A 23,181-nucleotide genomic window follows, 5' to 3' on the forward strand; every position below is an offset into this window, starting at 1 on the left:
TGATAAATGTTAGCTTACCAGAGGGAGAGAGAAAGAGAGAGAATACTTTTACTCCTCATTTAATACCCATTAATTTTAATTGGGAAACATACCGCCGATCAAAAATTTGGAATGATTTTCGCAATTTTGGTTATGCTGAATCTCCTATTAATGTTCTTAGAACTTTCAAACTATTCTTTTTTCAAAAGAATTCTCTAAGATAACAGAATTCTAAGCTTCTTTAAATTCCTGAATTTCATGATATATATAGTAATTCTAAACATTGACAATATATGTATATTTAGATATTTTATTATTGTTTAGTTAAATATTCTTTTAATAAAGAGGATGGTTCACTTAAATTGAATGAAATAGTTTTATAATGCTGAAAGACAAATACAAATTTCATATAATATAACATAAATTATATTACAAAACTGAATTAAAATATTTTGAAATGAAATATTTTGCATTTACATTTTAGGCAAAAATACTTTTTGGAGGATAAAAGAAGGCACGATATATAAAAGAACATACAGTTTTGTTTGGAAACATTATATTAATTATTATAAAATATGGCTTACTTCTTATCGTTTAACGTCCATTATCTTTCAATGTCTATTAAGTTTTAATAATTAAGATATAAATACATAAAATATTAAACACACATGTATATATAGTTAATAATAATTAATTAGTTTGTGATTATATTAAACTAGTCAGTGTAAAAACTAATTACACATTAAAATACATAAAAATTAAAAAAATGAATAAGTTAAGCATTGACGAAGATAAATTTAAATACTGATGTGACATCAGATTAGTATAATGTTGATTGTTATTACACCTTAAATTATGTCATATTTGTAGTAGAGTAACGAAAGATATATTTTTACAGTGAAATGTTTAGAAAGTATTACGAAAACCTGACAATGTATTTGCCAATGTATGTTGCATGTACACATTCTTCTTTCCTACTAGTGACATTTTATCACAATTTTTTAGTCTGCTTTTCACTTCCTATGACTCATACATATGTACATATTTTTCTTCTTTACTTCACACCACTCCGTCGGATTTTCCACTAAAGATACAGCAATTATTCACCATCCCACGTGCTGGAATTTTTCCTCGCTCGTCATTGTTTCAACAAAGTCAGATTCTCATCATAATTCCACGTAAAACACGCTTTATTCACGTAACGTGACGTGATTAAGTAACTTGCCCGGCAGAACTTTGTAAACCAGCGGGCGAAGAATTAATCGAAGTCTAATTAACCGTTTATTCCCAGCTCATTTAACACGAAACCGTAATGGTGACTTTTTCCCATGTACCAATGGGCGAACCAGTGCCACTTTCTGTCTCGCGATCGTTAATTTCGTTCTCAGGAAGATTTAATTGCTGGCCACCGAAGTTCTGGCCCGTTCTCATGGAGCCTTGCGTCACGAAACCGCACAAATTGAAAGATTCCTATCAGTACAACTATTTTTTGTCGAGTAAAGGTTTTCTTCCGAATTGAAATTCCGAAATGTTACAGGTGAAAGATGTAAAAATGTTAAAGAATTAAAGTTATTTGAGTATAACTAAAAAATTTTTATGCATTTGTGGGAAATTTGAAGTAAATTGCGTACAATGAAGAAAATGAAACAAAATGAAGAAAATGAAAAGAAATGCGTAGAATGAACATAGTATGCAAAACTATATAGAACATTTAACATATTTGCTTATAGTATTATAATATGATACGATTGTTTTATTATAATATAACACGTGATTATTTATAATACTAGTAGACAATTATTATATGTCCATAATATGATGAGAAAAATACAGTCTAGAATTAATTCCTTGGTTTATTATATTCGCGAAGATATTAATTTGAATAAATATCCAAAGTCTAGTTATGTAACATATGAAATATCTGATATTTAACAAATTTCAAATTAACCAAGTTCAGAAATAAATATCATATATGATAGAAAAAATTCTTAGTTGCAAGCGATATATAAAATTATTCACAAACAGGTGAAAATTGATGATTAATGCACACAATTCTAACATCACAGGATCACATAAGGAATACAATAAACTATATTAAAGAAACAAGCATATACACTCCAAAATGTAACCCAATTAAAACCCAATTAAAAATTACAAATAAAATAATGTCTGAAAATCTTTGACTTTCTTACTAATTAAATGATACTTTTTAGTTTCAATCTTATGTTAATTATTACCGAAAAGTAGAAAATTGAAAAAAATCGGGAAGAATTAAAATAATATAGATATTAAACTAATCATTATTAAACATTAGCTGTTTTATTGTCGTCATTTGGGAATTTTAAGCACAAAACATAAATTTCATATCGACAACCATAAAATCTAAACGAGAATGTTCTTAGATATAAAAAATATATGCAGTTGGATATACAATAAAAAATGATATATGCGGTTGCATATACAATATTCTGGAAATATGTCCTCATTCTCTGAGAAACAATTAAACTTTATAAAATTATGTCAGAAATCAAAGAAAGTTTGCAATTTATGGATTGAAAATAATTTACTGTTATGTATTAAATGATTCAGGTCAAAACAATGGAAAAAAATATAAAAATAGGAAAATGTTTTTGTAATTTTTATGTAGTTATGTTTATTATGTGTTCCATATATCTGATGCTATAAATTTATAAGAAATATCTGTACTTTTAATTCAGGTTTTTCGGACAAAACCTTGATCGTTTACAATTTTTTAGAATCGAAATTATTTATGCATGATCTTGTAATTATATAAACGTTATAAACAACATATTATACTTACGTTTAGAAGTATACATTTATATTCCATAGTAGTGTTCTATTAAGTCGAATCACAAATTCATTTGCGTAAGAATATTTGCGAAAACATCTTCTTGGAATTAAGATATAAACTGTTACAATACACATAACATAAGACAACATATCGTACATAAACATATATGTATATGTACATATACAGGGTGGTTGGTAACTGGTGGTACAAGCGGAAAGGGGTTGATTCTATGCGAAAAAAGAAGTCGAAAATATAGGATAAAAATTTTTCGTTTGAGGCTTTGTTTTCGAGAAAATCGACTTTGAATTTTCGCTCGGTACGCGAGCACTTTATCACATCTCGTTATAACGGATCCTTGTCTCGATGGAAAAATTAAAAAAAAAAATTAAAAAAAAATTCTTATTCTATATTTTCGACTTCTTTTTTCGCGTGGAATCACCCCCTTTTCGCTTGTACCACCAGTTGACAACCACCCTGTATATACTATTTTTTCTATCGGTAATTTATCTTCGAAATCTCAAATCATTCTGTTTTTGCTTTTCAATCATCACATCCTCGCTATTGCAACAACACGCTGACTTATGCAAACTCAATTCAATTACATTCAATAATCGATAATCAAATATGCCAATAGATTAATAACAAACAATATTATGTAACTATTCTGTTTTTAAAAACTGTATTTATTCTTATATTTGTTTGCATTTTGCTACCTTCTTATTTTTTCAAAAAATAAATCTACAAATTAGAAATCTATCTACGAAAAAATACAAATTAAAATAATAATTAAAAAACGTAACATTAAGGAAGTGTAAGTAAATATTTGTCTTCAATTTCTTAATTCCTGCTTGTATCGTAATTGTTATTACTAACCAAATTTTTTAAAATAAATCCTTAATTATTCTAAGACTTAGAAAACTACACTTCTTGATAAATGTGATTTATCTTCATCTTAACTATATTTGTTTACACAGAAACATGACACGGTTATAATTTTTCCGTGCGCTGAATGCTATTTGCGTGGCCTCGACAACATATGCGGAATCACTGATCTATGGATAGATAAATAACAGCGTGATGTGCGGCATTAATTAAGCGTAACTTAACAAGCGTATTGTGTCGCTGCCAAGAGACCATATGACTGGTTCATTGTCACGGTTCAAGGTGCTGATCGTTGCATCACTTATCGGATGGAAATCACGTTCTATGTCAATATTTTTTCCATCTATATTTGGCTAATCAGTACCTCAATCTTTGTTTTCCATAGTACGGTTATTTCTAGAAGGCAGTCAATATTATTTGAGGGTGAATGCGTCTTTGGTGTAAAATTGAAAACCTCTCTTATGAATTTGATATGTTCTCAATTTTTTAATTTGTTTTTAAGCAACTTCCAAATTTTGTATTATATTAATGCTTCAGTTTCAACTACTTTAATCTTAATTTCCGGTGGAATTTTAAATTTCTTTCTCTCTAATTGTATGTTCCATTCTTACGTTTTTGATGACCTAAATTCTCTTATTTCCGATTAAGCACTTTACCAGATCATACTTTAATCTTAATTTCTCTTTTACATAATTCAACTAAAATTAATAAAATATCGTAATTGCTAAAATTTGTGAAACAGAACAATCTTTTTAAAAATTTTAAAATTCGACTTACGATTTTAACTGAATAACCTATACATATAATACAACATTCATGCAACTGCAAACTATTAGAAAAAAATATATTTAACTTTACATAATTTTCTCCGTTTCCTATTCTTCAATATTTTAGTCATATAATTTTCTAAGTTTTTAATGTTTCATATTTTTATTTTTAGGATTCACTCTGGGATTTCATTATACACTCACAGCGTTTAATGTAAGTTGATTTTGATAATTCTGAATATTTTCCTAATTTTCCATTTATTATTTACATAATTATGAAATCCTATTTCTTCATTTATCTAAACATTTAACTTTCTATTTTTTGTAATTCTGTTACTTTTTGAACCCTTACTTATCAATTCGATAAATTTACAATTTTTTGTCTTTGTTTTTTTATTTTTTCATAAAATATATCTTAATTTCATCTAACATGTGACTTATTTGCGTTTCCAACATCGTGATCTCTTCTAACTTTCTAAGTCCGCCCTTTCTAAACTTCCTGATCTGAATCATCTCGTTAATTTCTCAACCTAACCACTTTCTTACTTCCGTAACACCAGCAAACATCCGCCATAAATTAAGGAACCAACACTATAAAGAAGTAACTCTAACTTCCCATTCCTCGAACCACATCCCTTCTTCACCTTATTCTGTTTATCCGTACTATCCTATCTTTAAACTTTAGATTAATGCAATCTTTTCTTAATTTAAAGGTATTAGGATGTTTTCTTTATCAAAATTTGTTTTTAAATTTAGGGAAGATCTAAAAATTTTCTTTTTCCATTTTTCTTTGCATATTAAAATTCCCATCCTTTTCAGTTCTATTTCCAAATTCAATGTCAATTTAAATATTTGCATTTTCTATCTTTATTTCTAAAGAGTGACAAGTCGCCTGTTTTAGTTCTACGATTTTGAAACTGAATTTTGTGCCAAATAATACCTTATGATGAGACATCAATCATCACTAATTTTCAGGTTGAGCTGACAATTAGTTTCTTAGATATAGGTGGTCAAAAATGTGAAGATTCATTAACTTAGATCATACGCTTGGATGTACGAACTTTGAAGTCAGTTTAATAACTTTAGAAATTGTTGGCAGTGGTTTTGCCAACAGTTAAAAACGAATTTTCTTTCTAAACAGGAAAGATATTACAGTCAATTCTCACAGATAATTTTTAGTAATTATGATATCGTGTTATTTTAGCATGAGATGTAACTTCAAAACATTTCTTCATTCTACTTCATTTTAATATATATCTTAGTATCTTTAGTAGATATAGAATCCTTTGTTAGTTTAATTTGTTGTGTAGATACAATGTGTAGCGTCTTTCTAGTCTTCGATTTTGCTCTATTAAGAAACTGGGACTAGAAAATTGGTATAAGCGTGCGTTGACCAATGAACGTTATTGAATTTCGAAATTTCTTCTTTAACTGTAGGTATTTTTAAATCTTTGTAGTATAGTTTCATTGATTGCGTATCAAGGGGCATTGCTGATAAACCTCAATGCTTTTGGCTAAAATCGCTAGACGAACTCAATGTTAAAATTGCTGACTGTGTTCTACAATTGAGTCCCATAGATCCATACACATCTTAGAGTGACTTTATATAAGATGAGATGCTTTCTAGGGATCACTTTAAACGCTTACGTAGGGGCCATAGAACTGTCTCACTCTTCCTTTTAAGAAGGTGCTTTTGGTCTTGATGTGCTATTTCCAAGTTAATCTTCTGTGTAGTGGCATTCTCAGGTACTTTATCGCGTGTTTAGCAGGGATTTCTGTGTTATTCAATGTTACCGGTAGACACGCGCGTTTACATAAGGTGAAAGTAATATCCGTAAATTTGCTTCCATTTGATGCGGCATTTATGGAACCACTTCTCGATATTGTTTAGATGCTTTTTGAAGAACTGTAGAAGGTACTTAGGGATTTTCATGAACTTTATTATCATTTTTATCATCGTCTCCATTATCATATATCTTTATTTGTCACCAATACATGTGGCTGTGATAGTGTTAGTTATAGTGGGTAAGTCTGCCCTATAGATATATAGTTTAGAAGTATAAGAGTGGTCCAAGGGCACTGTCCTGTGATACACCAGTGTCAATAGGGAAGTCTTAAATTGTCTATTGTTTAAGTAGGAATGCATGATTAACCCTTTCGCTACGTACGTCGCCTATTGGCGGCATCCGCGTGACGATCTGTGCGGACGGGTGTCGTCTATAGGCGACGTCTGCGCAATGACCTGTGTGTACGAGTGTCGTTTATAGACGACGTCCGCGGGATACCACTTAACCATGAGCCCCGCGCAACATATGAACACTTTCCGTCGCAGTGCTCCGTTCAGTACCGCTATTCCGGTGGCATGGTGGCCCGTACAGCGGTGTCACTCCGACCGAGCACACTGCCGTAGCGAAAGGGTTAAATAGTAAGGCAACGAGGTAACATCTTTTTGAGCTTGTATAATAATCCAACATGTTATACCTTGTCGAACAATTGTTTGATGTTCAGAAATACTGCTGCACGATATTCTTTCTTCGCCAGTTAGGTGTAATTCGATGTACTTATTCTATTGTTGAATGTCATTTCCAAAATCCGAACTGATGATGAGTCATCATTGCCTCTTCCAGTAGAGTATGTAAGCGTTTGTTTAACATTTCTGCAAGAAGGTTAGATAGAATTGGCAATAAGTTAATTGATTAGTATGATTCTATTTCCTTGAAGTACAGATTTTCCTGGTCTGTGAATGCGTGTGATAATTGACAGTTCGCGTAAGAACGGATAATATCCAATACGAAGAATAGTATTATATTAAATATGCATGTAACAAGTAACCCCCTCTTTGGTAACTCTTTGATCACTTCATCACTTACCAAATCGTGTCCTGAAACCTCCTTCCGATTTAGGTTTTTGTCAATCGTTGCTTTGATTTCTTGGAGGAATAATAGTTTAATAGAAGAGGTTTGACATGGCGATTGGAAATATGTAAATGTTTTGGTTTCACGAGAAATGGATTTGGGAGGAAATGGTTTGGATACAGTAGCTAGGTAAAAAGCGAATAGGTTGTTCTTATCTGTGGGACTCATTGCCCAACCACCATGCGGAGAACGAACAGGATGAATTATTTGTTGAGGTCAAATGAGTCTCTTGGCAACTCTCCAAAGGGAGTAATTTGCATCAAATGTAGAAGACAGATTCTCCGAGCATCTTTGGAAACAATCATTTTTTAAATTTTGGAGAAATCTTTTGAGTTTTCTGATTGTCCTGTTCTGTTTCTACTTGTCTTCAGGATATCTACTATTTTTCCATAACTTACGTAATTTTCTTTTTTCTTCGACTCTTTTCTCCATAACATTTGGGTATTCATGTCAGATTACATATTCTAGTTTAGGAATAGAAGAACGGATCTCAACATTGCAGCAACTATATCTTCGTTCGATTTTAAAGATACTAATGCCATTATTGAAACATTAAGTCTTCATATTAATGTGATATGTTAAAAGTTCAACATTATCGAAATTCTGTAAAGTAAAAATAGTCCGTTAGAGTTTTATGCTGAGCTAATCCGTTAGCGTAATCTCTAGTCTGTTGAAATTTCCTGTATTTTGCATATTAGTTGTATGAATATCGTTAGTACCATCATGTAAAATTTATATTTTATATTTCCTAGAGCTACCTATGAGTAGGAAGCAAAAGGAGAGACAAAACCTGAGATTTAAGCTGTGCTTAATTCCGACTTTAAGGAACATTTTTCTATGAAATTATTTGTGTGCTGGGCAGCCTTCGCAATTTACCAAATTGTCACTTCCACAACGAATGCGTTTTGCAGGAGTATCTCCTGGTTTTGTGTATTCAGTTGTTAGGTGTAGGGTTGTGCATTTTACATAGAGAAATTGATGATTACAGTATTTCTGATTATACCTGTATCTTTAACACCACTGAATTATTTTTATGCGGTGATTCGATATTAACCATGGAGTGCATAAGTCGGTCAATGTCATAATCAGTTTTGTTATCTGGCTCCTGCTTCAGATCTATAAAAAACAAGAACAAAGTATTTTGTGTAATTCTTTTTTCTATATTGCTAATATCAGTTGCTTCAAATCTATGCTACAGTAATTCTTCCTTTAGTTCTTTCACATTTGATGAATGTTGTAAGTTGAATAAAGCTGCACGAAAGGATCTCCCCTGTTTTAGTTAAAACGTGCAAAAGTTTGCATTCTGCATTTTTAGAAGTTTTGTTATTTTTCGGCATGGGCCAAAGTTGACTGGTATTATCTTGACCTGGCCCTCTATTTGAAATCGTCTTTGTTGTTGACATTTTCTAGAGTTTACATCATCGTTTGTACGTCAATGACGCCATCAAAATAGATTAGAGGAGCTAAAGTTTCTTTCAATGGTGGTCTTTCGATCTGATGTGTCTAATAATGCAAATTTATTGGGAATTGTTATCGCATCTATTGCAGGATCATCTCTGGGCCCTCCATACCTTCCTGTGTGTTCAGGACTTCTTTTTGTTTATTCTTAAACGGTGGCATGCCGCTTGGATGAAAAATTGGGGAATGTCTTGTTTAAGCCATCTAGGTATGACCGATTAAAGAGAAAAATCGCTACACCTCATCGAGTAACTCAATGCAGTATCTTGTTCAATTTTCGATTCCCAATACAGTTGCAGTTATCCTTATCTAATGGTAATATACATATATTCGCTATTTATAAACTCGCAGAGCACATGTCTGTATGCTACAGCAACTAGATCGCGACTAACAACAAATTTAAGCTTATATTTTCAAAATCTGCAACGGCAGATTCACTGCAGCAATCCATATGTCAAAAAATGTTCTAATTTTCATAATACTTTCATTTAATTATTTGTAAAGTAAAAATTTATAAAGTAAATTTTGTATTCAATATTAGTATAATATTATTAATAATATTAATATTAATAAGTAATATCTATTGCTTTAATAATAATTTATTTTATTGAATAATAATTGTTTTATTATAGTGGAAGTTATCAGCACATTTTCATGCTTGCAATATGGTTAAAACCGACAAGGATCAATCGGAGAGTACATATTACTGCTCATACAGAAGTGGTGTGCGAACTGTTAGCTGTTATAGTCACATCGCGTACAAATCATGACAGTTGTCATGAATCTTTGGATATGGGATTCTTATTTCGAATCCTAATATCGTAATGTATCCATCTATCTCTAAGGATCAGAACCAGGAAAGACAAATATCGTTGTAGTAGGTGTCTTTTAAATATATTGTGAGAAAGTATAAAATGCAATTTTATTATGGAATTGCTGGATGCGTCTAATCGCCAAGCGAATTGTCCATAGAATGTCGCAGAATTCTTTTTTGCTCCACTCGTTATCTCTTCGGACCTTCTCTTGTTGGGAAGATTCCAGTCCGCTGTAGAGGCCGGCGCTCGCACCGTGGGTCAAGATATACGTTTCCGCCATAGGACATACAAAAATAGAGCGCGTGAGCGAGATAAGAAAATAATATAGGAATAAAAAGAAAACGCTGCACAGAGGCCACTTGTGTTCTTGTTTAACGATGCGCCCGCATTCGTATAGTAAGTATGTTAGTGTAACAACGATCAATGAGAGGCGTGAGTGTGTATTCCTCATTAAACAAGGATAGAAAGACGCCTCTATGCAGCGTTCTCTTTCTATTCTCATATCGCCTTCACCTACATGGTAACATATACTTGCGTGCTCTATCTTTATATGTATCTCCATGGTTTCGACGACAATCAACAAATGACATACACATTGCAACGTATACAATAATACAATATATTCATATTTCCTATAATATCATTCAACATATTGAATCGACCATTGTGAATTTTGAAAATCTAAGTTCAAATGCACTGCTAGCAGTTGGAAAAATCTCTGGGAACAATGTTTTAAATAATCAGACTGACGTACAAATCTGTACATCGTATGTATGAGCATTAATGAATTTTTACATTTTGGACATCCTATAACTTAAAAATTAATCAATTTTAAAACTAATTCAACTTGAAAATTTGTGGTGCCTGATGCCTCGCTATAAGGTATCCTTTAGCACAAAATTTAGTTGCAAAATGGTGAAAGCAGAAACGGGCGAAAACTCCTCACATTTTTAGATCACTCTTTGAGATCGATTCAAATATTTAAATTCTTCCCCCTTACTTCTAAATTCAACGATGATTCAAATATTTGAATTTTTCGTAATTTGAAATTCAGTGGCCATTCATACATTTCCATTTTTAATTTTTACTTCTAAATTGAGAGACGAGTAAAACATTTACTTTCTTTAACTTCATCTTTAAAGCGACAATTCCAATATTTTCGCCATTCAATCGTATCTTCCAATTTAGAACCATTTCAAATTTCAAATATTGTTTTGTTCTTATTTAGTTCCTAATACAGATATTCTCTTTCTCCAACTTTCGAATTCTATATCTATTTAAATATTTTCATTTCTTGCTTCCAAAGTTATTATCAATTCAATTTCTCCATTTAAAAGGAGTATGCAACCCTGGAGGCTTAAAAAAAATAGTAATTTTTTTTCGCCTACAAGTATTTGCTAAAGAATCAAGATTTTTATAAGAAACTTTAAAGAGTATTTTAACTCTGTGCTCATATACTTTTTCGTACGTAAAATTACAACATGACGGAGTGGTGCAACGTTAACTGACTATATCCAGCGGTACCTTGTTTACGTATAACCAGCGGCAAATGTGGATTGCAAAAAGTAAAAGATGTTTGTGCAAGCTTATACAAAAATATATTATTTTCAATGTAACGTGCGATCTTTCTAATTTTGAAAAATAAGGAAATGGCAGTTTGTTAATTTTATTTTTTGCCGAAAAAAGTTAGCTTTAAACATTTATAAAAATTCAACAGATTAAGATATCAAACAAATCTTACCTACGTTGTAGGTAATGTAACGCAAAATAATGTGTAAAAATGTCAAGTTAATCGAATTAAGGGTTTCAGAGATCTACTGGGTGCAAAGTCGAAAAACATAGTTGTGAGAAAAATGCGCTTAAAGTTTCAAGTTAATCTTTCTCTAAAATAAAACAATATACTCGTATTCAGTGTTGTAATCTCGCCATTTTTTAGAATTTGAAAATACCCTTTTACAACAATATTCCATACACATAAAGCTTTGAGAAAAAAACTAAAAAAAGAAATTTCAGCTTTTGAAGCAGACGTGATTGCGTCCCCTCTTAATAACGCGGAAAGATTTAACTAGTATTTGTCCAAATCTAGCGATTTAGATGACTCGAATTTTTTCATTTTTCATCCTCACATATTCTCAGATTCAACGATGATTCAAATATTTTTGTCCGTGATCCCTATATTTAAATTTAGCGACGATTCAACTATTTTTTAACTAACTTCATCATTAAATTTAGCGACGAACATATCCTTCGTCCAAATTTCTACTTTCAAAATTCGTATATCTTCTGTATTCAACTTTCTCTTTAAATCCAATGGCAATTCAATGTCTAACTTCATTTCCAGACTCAACAATGGATCAAATAATCTTTCCGTTCTCGATTTTCAAATTTAGTGAAGATTTAAATTGTCTTCCTCCTTGAAACTTGTTTCTAAATTCACCAAAGATTTGTATATTTCATTCCTTCACCCTTATTTCTAAATTCAACGACGACTCGAATATTTTCCTCGTTCAACGTCTCGAAGTTGTGGAATAAAGTGTCCATGTTTCACGAGCGACACTTCCGCCACCGCATTTCCCTTTGAAAATATCGCGAACGGACTCTGGCGAGTTCTATCACCGAAGAATAATATCACACCACGAGTGTCCATGACAAACTTCATATCTGCCGGATGTCCTGCGTTCACCGGTCGCAAGTAAGTTGGACGTGTAGCTCGAATGGCGGAAAAAGGCCGAAATATTGGTCTATCAGTCTACATGTAATAAGTCTATCTGAAGCTAAGTTATGGACAACTATCTTCCTTTTCTTATTGTCCATAAATGCATGATTCAATATATTTCTTTTTGGAAAAATTCTTGAAACTTTAAGAAAAATCTTATAGAAGTGCTGTAGAACTTTGTGTAAACACAAACGTAATATAATGAACATATACTGGTTCGAAAAAGAATTCGTACACTTGCCACGGGAAACTCTTATGTCTATATTGTGCATGTTACGTAAAATATTTTGGAATTGTAATAACATTGTAATGAAATGCGATTGCAATGATTATGTTGACAAAATTTAAACCCAATGTGATGATATATACAAAAATTGCAAGATATTTACTGTAAACTTATATTTAGTAAAAACTTAGTAGATATACAGTATGAATAGTCGTCAACTATAAGCATGTAATATTAGAAATGGTCCCACTGAACACTGATATCATTGGATGACTGCCTGTTTTCTGCAATCTCTGCAAAACATGTATGGATTAAATATCTTGCAACTTGTATATACATTTTCAGAATCGTTAACATTTTTACCAGTTACAGTAATGATGAACAACAAGTTGAGAGTCATTACAGCACTGATAAAATTAAAAAATATTTTACATAACACACATATTTATTATGTTCGTAAAAAGTATACAACTTTTGCAAGCAATTGTATGTATGCAATCAATTTTTCGTATTGAGAGTAAATTCAATGTATATATTTTTTTTTATTTATTATATATACTATCAATATTTACCAACTATATATGATTGCCTGAGATAAGATCAAAGATGAAAAGGTAGATAAAAATTCTGTATTTGAAGTACGTATATTTTATATATTTGCTTTAATTTGGAAGCCTCCAATCATTTTCTTTTTGATCTTCTAATGAGCTTCCCAGTCTCTTTGAAACGACAAATTACAAACTTCTCTTTTATGGGATTACTTTCCTTCTATTCTGTATTTCATACCATCTACTGGTTGTTTCTGTTGCTACGAATGCTTTTGATTCACAAATCAGCGCTGTTTTCGGTATCGTTCAACTTTTCTCTAATACTTTGACTAATTTCTTCGTCACTTACGTGTCTTATGATGAATACAAAACGATAACTTGATCGAGAAATGTGCAGAGAGTACATATGATATAGTTCAGTATGGTTGGAATAGCTGTTTTCTTTTACTGAACTGATATTGTTCGGATAATCAAATGTTCGAACAAAACAATATTTGGATAAAAGGTGTTCAGAAAATTCTATTGTAGTAGTTGTATTTAGCTTCTATTAGTAAAATGTCAATGTATTTGGTCTAATAGTACTATATTACAGTATATAAGGTTTGACGGATGACTTTTTAGTGTTTCGTATTATGTTAAAATGATATGCACGATAACTTACGGCTAATCTGGGAATGTCTATGCAAATTCATATCTTTTTAAACAATTGTAAACAAACTTCGTGCCGCTCCGTAAATATTATAACGAACACTTTGTTTAGGTATTTTTTTATATTAAGCACATTCTGTGTATTTTTACACGTTTCAATTTCACGTAAATGCAGAAATATCAATAGTATATTGAGAACGAATTATCATAAGATTTATTTTGATGCTACCTATATGTAAAATTGTAACTGAAGCACGAACAAACTAAATCATTATGCAAATTGATAATATTCTGAATTTGATTATCTTCTTACATAGATTGACATAAATTTAGATTAGGTAGATTTTTCAACGCGTGATTACATGGTATCGTCACAGAATATCATTGTCTGCATGAGAAATACATTGTCGTATTTGCATGAGGTAAAGTGAATTAATTCGCCTTTATTATTCTCTAGTTATTAAACTCCCTAAGGGGAGTTTCTGATTTAGGTTCTGAAAGATTCAATTAACAGGTGAACTGCTAAGTATGCCCTTATTGCAGTATTAATCTTGAAGTATTGGAGAGATTTCTCGTGCTGGGAAGAAATAAACTTGATAAATTTAGTGACACCGTTAGTATCATTATATCATATGAGTGGCATCATTCTAGATAATAGGAAAGTGCTTCATTCGATTATTTTTTAATATTCAATAGTATCGTATGCATATGTTAACAAAATTAATTCACATATTAAAAAATATAAAATTTAATATGAAATAAAAAATTAAAATAATTTATAAATTAGATTTGAATATTTAATACATTTCATCTTGATATTGTTGATATACCCATTTATAGAAGTGAATTAAAATATCATCATAATAGAATGTATAATAATAAAATCACCAAATATTAAAGAGAATAATGAAACCTTTATCGATTCCTGTCAGGGAAAGGGCCTTTGTCGAAGAAATTCTTACTTAAATAATCCTTCCACATTAATCACCACCTACAGTTTCACATAAAGAGTAAAGAGATTACAGAGCGCAAAGCATGCGTAACTCGCAAAACAGTTACAGGATAATTCTGCACGCGCATTTTACCCTCACTGTCGTTCGCACGACTCTACCGTAATAAGATTTCGGTTTTAGTATGGCGGACGAAGATGATATTCAACCCTCGTTGTTAATACGCCGCTCATGTTTTCTCGTATTAAGTTCGTCTTATTACGTAATTATTAAATGGCTACGGGCACAAACTAATATTGGAGTTACGTTACAACTTCAATATTGCAACAGAGTTTGGTGTTATGCACAACTAACGGTTTGCCAATATAGGCGAAACCGAAAACTTTAAAACGATACCTACAACCTGTTAATGAATTCGCCGGATTGGATTTTCCCCGTCCGTTGTCCAGTTTTCATAAACAATTTGAGTGGAACGTTCGTTAAAAGTTGCGTAAATACACAGTCTCCCGGTATAATATAATTTAATATGTTTAAAACAAGGGTTGAGAACAATTGAGCTGCACCTAAAAAATGATAAAAGGTACGATACGTTAATTTAAATGATATTGTAAAATATCGGAACTTTGTATCTAATCTAATTTTTTACTTTATTGGTCTGGATTCTGATTTACTCGGGGAAAGCTGTAGCTCTGTAACGGTAGAGGACAACATAATTTTATTAGGCAAAATTAAATAGTTCCGAATGATATAGGTATAATCTAATGTAGGTGTCTACTCCGAAAGCGTTTTGAATATTTTTGAACTATGAATTGCTTACGCATACAATCAATGAACCTCTGTATTCTGTACAAAAAAGTATTAAGGCGGTTAAATAAAAGATTGATTAATTTGAAAGATATTTTAACTTTAATTTTGTAAAATCTCTCGTATTCATATTTTCTTTACCTTTCGTATATTCAATTTAATGAAATTGAAATTAAGATATCTTTTGAACTAAACATTTTCATACAAGTAACTACCTTAATATAGAGAATTAAAATACGTATCGATTGGTGCATAAAAAGATTTATAGTTCTATTTAAAAAAATGAAGATCTTTAAAACGCTGTTATTGCCCAAATGATCACGATGCGGCATATGAAATCTTTTAATTTTGTCTAGTAAAATTTTTTTCTATCTTCAATCGTTTCCAAGTTATATTTTATTTCAGTCGCGTGGTATTCATTGTGTACAAAATTCTCCCCGTGAAATATTAAATATCCTATTTTGAGTGAGGTGACTTTATTTTAGAGTGTTTAATTTTCCGAGTATTTAGTAATTTGTATTCCATGGTTTATTATCTATAAACAATTTACGAGTAACGTTTGTTAGAAGTTGCTGGAATGTGACAGCCCAATGATGCAACGTAATTTAATGTATTTAGAACTAGAGGAGAAAAAATTTGGTTCAGGATTGAGAAGGTTAATGAAGAACGTAGTGGAATTTCCTAACTAGAATATTACTAGAAAATTATCAAAATGAACAAATAATAATTTTATGGACTTACAATACATATATATGACATACATATACGATACATTATGTGGAATTTAAATATAATAAAGTACATGAATAAATATCTTTTCCCTTGAACTATATATTCGTTTATGCAGTCGGCCGTATAAATATTCGTCCACCTACCATACTCAACCTTTTCAACACATTACAATATCTCATTTCATTTTTTGCTATATAACAATTATGGATTTCTAGAAATGTCACCTTCTTCCATATTAATCAAAAATAATTTTTGTACTTCTGATTTCTGTTTTATGTACATATCTATGTGTGTAATGTGTAATGTGATCGATTGTACATGCCATTTTTATTTCGCAAGTTCTATACTTAAGTCATCGACATTTGTAGTTCTAAATGGTAGTGTGACGTGTTAGAATGTTAATATTTTATGCTGATAAATATTTAATAAAGTTTAATGCTTTTACGATCATTGTTCTATTTAGAGGCCCTGATAAAAGCTTTCCTGGAAACATTAAATATTGAATCTTTATCTTTTTTCAATTAATTCATATTACTGAATGGTAAGAGTGGCTAGCCAATTTGAAATATTTTAAGCTACATTACCTCATTCTAGTGCAATTAACATTTATCTATATTTTGCAGAACAAAAGATACTGATAATACTGATAATAGTACAGAATGATGATAGTAATGGTAATAATAGCATAGAATATAAATTAAAATAAAATAATAATCACTCTCCAAGAAGATATAATCCAAGTTGTATAAAAAATATTATCGAACTTAGATATTCGTTACAGTAGCGCAAAAAAAATTTTTGTGCTTAATAATCTTTTCCAAAAACTACGAAATTCAAATGATGATTTCAGCCACGATTTCAACTATACTGTATATTTTTATGTACGTAGCAAAAGAAATAAGACCTAAACAGAGACTTGTTTCATCATCTAAATATTACAAGCACTTTGAATACTTTACATCTTTTTAGATATGATACACATCCTACACATTTTTGTACATTTAAATATCCTATAAATGCTCGAATATTCGGAGTTAATAATCCATTATAGGTTTCCACGCTTTTGTAAACAATCAATTAAGAAAAGAAAAAGAATTCTCAAGGCAAAGGAGCGTAACAAAATTTTAAATCTCATTATTGCTTAACGCTACTATATGGAAGTTGTTAACACATGCAATTTTCTAACTAAAATAACGAAGAAAACGTGTTATTCAGGTAACAATTATTCAGATACGCATTTCAAAGCAACTTTTTTTATCCTTAATGCCAATGAACTTCATTCTAATGACGAAAAAACGAAAGAAAAACAAACTTAGTGTCTGCCTATCGCGAATTCGGCGGGGAAACGTGCATTTAAACGGTGGAAAACGGCAAAGTGAAATAATTCCGCCTTATCGCTGGCTATTAACCGCGAGAGCCACGTTTTTAGGACAAAGTCGAAACGGTGCCGTGGTTCGCTCATTAGAGCCGTTATTGTTCGCCGGTTCGTGCTCATTATGGAGTCGTTTCACTTGGAATTTGAGGTTCCGCCGTTGGTTGCCCGTTGCAGGTGCGACAAAATCACCGAAATTTTGACAGGGCTGCGTGGATAGCGCAGTTAATTCGAATAGGGCGTGTGGAACGATAAACCACAAACATACATTGATCAGAGTTCTTGTCATAAAATAGTCTCGTGGGAAAACAGGCTATGTATGACGAAACGAGAAGTTTTTAGATAGATTTATGAATTTCGATGTGGTACGTGAAAACTATTTTAACCCGACAATTTTTGAAAATTAATTTTGTACTTAGTAGCGAATGTTTAAAATGTTACTTGATTGAAGCTTGGATGCTATTTTGAATATCATTCGATTTTTATCTAAAAGATGATGCTTCGAATATTATTCGATGTTTATGTAAAGTATTTTATTTTAATATAATATTTTTATAAAGGGATATTATAAATAATAGATTTTCAAAACTTTCTTTTATATGTACATATCTATTTTTTATTATTTTTGACAATAAATTTTTCTTATAATAATATTACGTAACAATTTTCAACTATTATTTTAATTGACTTCATCAGCTACACATATTCATTGGGATCATAACTTTCGTATATTTTTCTGTTTATATTGCAAAAGAGAATAAAATACGAAGTATTTAATAAAACTTGAAATGAAGGCACTTGTCGTACGCCATATTTTAACAGAATATGTATTTCTATTTTGATATTTTGTGTAATTACTGATTCGTGAGCATAGCAATTTACATTTCCAATCCCTTTAATTAAATCAATAGTTAGATTCAACATGTTATAACATATGAACCGTTATAGCTATCTTCATAGTAAATATACACATGCTGATGATATAATAGGCATTGCAACCCATTGAAATCCGCATAGAATATTTCTGTTTGAGAAACAGATAGAATATAGGCATTTATATAATAGAATATTCATACATCAGAATGATTTTGCAACGAGGTATTCATTATAACTCAATTAGTACCAAACTGAATAGGGGATATTATTGTATAAAATATGAAAGATATACCGTATAACAGAATCAGAAAATAGAATTTTCCAACAATTTCAAAAAGGAGTACAAATATTTGGTCGTTAATTTTAATAACATTTAAAAGTTTCAAATTATTTATTATTCTAGACAATACATTTATTAATATATGTTCATATATTCATTCACTAGAAATAGTGTCACATCAGAAATAGTAGTATAATCTCCCACTCAATGGTATTTAATATAATCTTATCATTTGATAAAATAAATTAAATTTATTTTCACAAATCAGAAAATGCTATAATTAATTTTCTAAATGCAAGGGACAACCATAATCAATTATGAAAATCTACATATCGGATTTTCTGTATCTGACGTACCAAATAAACTAAAAATGCACTTTTTCACAAAATTATTCATACTTGCATTATTATTAATGTATCACTAAAAGGAATTTAAAAAATTTAAACAATCTCATAAAAATATTGCCATAAAATTACATCAGAAATGATAAAACTATAACTTTTTCAACGCAAAGGAGATAGCAGAGTATTATATTATTGGTGTTTACGTAACGAAGGGGAACGGAGCTATTCGATATTATTATAATATTAAATCTACTATTTTTATGATTTCATGCAGATATAACAGGTGTATGTAATTTTTACAACACTGTATTTTATTTTATTTTTTTTTTTTTTTGCTTCTTTGTTCTCAAGAAAGATGAATAAATTGTGTCACATCTTGACAATATGTATCTTGATGAGTTAACAAAATTCGTCGGCCTAATATCTTTACCCATAATAACTTATACTTAAAGCGTGTATATAAACCTTTGTGATCGACTGACTTATATGCAAAAAAGAAAAAAAAAATAGTTTTCATTTCAGAGAAATAACTTAGATTGGAAAGGGTTAGTTTTTTTACAAACCTTTTCCGACATTCCTTCAAATTTCATTTTCGTACAGTCGTGTAATTACCTATCGATCTTCGCTATCGGACTGTTGACACACTTCCTAACAAACCAACGCAGAAGTTGTACGCGATGCACGAGCGGGAGAAGCCGAATTTCCATCCGATCGATACCGCGGCATCGCGCCATTTCGAAAACTACGCGCACATGGCGCTGTGCATATTTCAAACGATCGTCAAGCAGATTTCAAGAGCCATTCGAATTTGAAATACAGATATCGGATTCCCTTCGCGGGAGGGGAGTGCGTAAAACGTACAAATGTTTTCGCGTAAACCGCGATTTTTCATATCGGTGTCCCAAAGAAAGCGGGGTTGTCAGCGGCGTTGAAATAGCAACAAAAATATGATGTAGAAAAATTGTGCACTGCGCGAGATTGGAAAAAAATATGAATGGTGGTTTTTCTTCTTTCTTTCTTTGCCATTTTATTCTTCGTGTTTTTAATTGGCTTCCAAGTTTTTTTTAATTAAAGTTTTAAAACATAGAGATTCAGGTTTTTGTGTTTTATATGTGTTTTTAGATTAACTGATGCGTTATACTGTACATTGCAGCGTGAAAAAGAGAAAATTGGATGGTTATTCCAATTCAATAGAATTTTTAATAATTTATTAATGTTTAATTTGTTTTTTAATTTAAATATCAATTTAAATGAATTTCCTAAAATTGTGCAATACACTGTTATTATGTTAGAAATAAATGGGTTCACTGATTCGTTGGAAAGACTAAGCATAAGTTTAAAAATAGTTTGACCTCGTTTTTAGAATTTTTTAAATTGTTTTGAAATATATAAAATAAAATTTTAGACACAATTTGATTTAAAAGTACAATTTTTTGTTTTAATCTAAAATCTGGAGACCAATAATTAAGAACCTCATTCTCATACAGCAAGAAATCAAATGAATATTTTATCGCAAAAAGAATCAGTATATACCATATTTATGTAGGATATTTTTCAGTGAATCTCTAAGCTTATATTATTACGTACAATAATGTGTTTATTGTTGTATTGTATTTGAAAGCATACAGATTTTTTGTTCATAGTTTAACATAGACCATCTCGATTGTTACAGAAAATTTCGCGACAGTATACTAACAAAATATCACAACAAAACAAAATAAGATTTAAAGAATATATAAAATGGGTCAAGTAAAGCTGTTTCCTCTAAAACCATTGTAATAAATGTTAATCTTGTTAGAGCCATGAATTTAGTTGAATTGAATTTAATAACACTTATTTTAAACATTTTTATCCTATTTTGCATGGAACGCCAAGTGATAATAGAATAAAAGTTTTCAAGTTGAAAATCGTTTTATAAGATATTTAGAAAACTGTCTTTGGATTTCTAGCTACTTATTAATAGCTATCAATAATTAATGTTATCATTAAAATCACATAGTTTGGTTTAAGTATGTAGATATACTTGTATAAATTATACACAAGCCAAGAATGTAATTTTCACGAATGTAATTTTAACTGTGAATAAAAATACAGTGACTATCTGACCCTATGTTGTGCTTTGTTAAATTGCAAATGCCTAAACCACCCATATCTTGTGTTCTTGTCGATACTAACCAGGTCGCTAGAAAATAGTTGTTGAGAAAACAAGACACGTTTCTGATAGAAACACAACAGGATCTATTCTTGAACAGCTGTAAACTCCCCTAAGATGGCTCGAGGATGGTTTCCCTCGGAACGACATCCTCTTTTTTCGTTATCGCGGATCCATCGCGATTAAAGGCAACTTGAAAAATTTCTGAAAGGCTTCGCTTGTCTCATGCTCAATAACAGTCAATAATATCAGATTTAAATCCACGATCACCAAGCTTCCGTACGTCACATGAAAAGATCACGAGGGAAAGATATTAAGAACGAAGCATCTTCTTGAAATGGATCAGAGAATGAAAGTATAGTATAATAAATATTAGAATATATGTAAAGAAATTTCCTTGGCTAGTTTTAACACGATTAGTTCTAACACGAAACGTATAATCACAGGATCGTAATTTAATTATTAAGGAAGTATTATTCTATTATTCTATTGATGTAAATATGGAAAAATGAATGGAAAATTTAATTTGTAATTTTTAAAGATCCCCATTTCCAAACAAAGTTGACATTTTATCTTTTAATTAGATCTAACTTTATTTTTACCAATTATTTTTGTTTCATATGTTCAACATACAATACATTTGTTGTAAATTTATAATGGTAATTTATAATGGTAAAGTAAATTGGATTCAATAAATCTTTTCTGCTTTGTATTTTCTTTGGAATGAAAGGAATATCTTGTTGCACGTTAAAATTATAAAATTTCCAAATTTTTCAAAAATATTTTATAAAAGTATTTCGGTAAAGATGTTTTAAAAGATTGAATGATGTCATTTTGAATTTTCGAAAATAAAATTTCATTCAACACTATGCAACACAGAAACATTACAACTTTGGTTATGAAAACTAATTTTTAAGAAAAAAAGCTTTTTCAGAGAACTAGAAAATGAGAGTTCCTAAGTTAAAAAGATCTAAACTATTATATTTAGAGATAAATAAGAATTTATTTCTTTAGTTAACAATCTCGACTAATTAACCTTTCCTGAAGGAAAAGATATTTTACACGCACGGTAGATAAACCAAGCCGTATTCAAGCTTATGTAATTCGTTTATTAGTCTAGGGTTTCCAAAATGTAAGAAAAAGTTGAGATGCGTATCAAATTCTTCATTGCATTAAATCATTCCATAAAATCATTTATTAAGTTAGATATTTGAAATTTCATTTAATAAAAATTCTAAAAGAATTTAATGATTGCCTATAGAGGGCTGAGTTACAAATCAAAAATATAATCACGTAGAAACTTTCAACCTAAAGTTAGTCGGATATTTATTAGTACATTTATTTACACAAATCAGAGAAAGCTACAGCAAATTTTCTCTTAGGATCCCTTTCTGGTATTTATTATGTACTTACGTTTCTACGTAATGGTTACTTTGAACCCTCTAAAGCCGAGTTACGGTCCACTGTACCTCGTCTGCGCAATGCCGGAGGTCCACTTAAGTTTTATCGATACGGAGGAATAGGAATTAACATCACTTTAAAGTTTCGAAAGGAGTTTATCCAAGTATTTATAATGCGTTTAATAATTAACGATGTCCGTGTTATTTTTAGTCTCACCTTCTACTTAGCTGTTAATCATCCTTGAAAATCTTACACGCGGTTTTAAATGTCCCTGTTTTAGAACTTTACTTTCGTTTAAAAATAATAGTCATTTAATAATAGTAAATGATTAACGCTCACTAGCCTGCGGATTTTTATGCAAACATGCAAAAATGTACAGAATATATTTAATATACAAAAATATATAAAATATCTAAAGTAAAGTGTTCTTATAATATTTACTGGATTCTGTCATTATTATAATTGAGTTCATAAACATATGGTTTTGCATAAAAATACGCAATC

At 30.5% G+C, this 23,181-nt stretch overlaps 1 long non-coding RNA gene across 1 annotated transcript in view; it reads left to right on the forward strand.

Annotated features, from left to right (window-relative positions):
• Positions 1-23,181, forward strand: part of LOC117211847 — a 163,839-nt gene that overhangs the window by 110,108 nt on the left and 30,550 nt on the right. Inside the window, exon 3 of the long non-coding RNA XR_004488362.1 lies at positions 4,614-4,654. This is a non-coding gene — a long non-coding RNA (uncharacterized LOC117211847). The remainder of the gene's footprint in view (positions 1-4,613; positions 4,655-23,181) is intronic.

Source organism: Bombus bifarius, unplaced genomic scaffold (assembly GCF_011952205.1).
Source record: "Bombus bifarius isolate JDL3187 unplaced genomic scaffold, Bbif_JDL3187 scf7180000008258, whole genome shotgun sequence".
Lineage (NCBI taxonomy): Eukaryota > Metazoa > Arthropoda > Insecta > Hymenoptera > Apidae > Bombus > Bombus bifarius.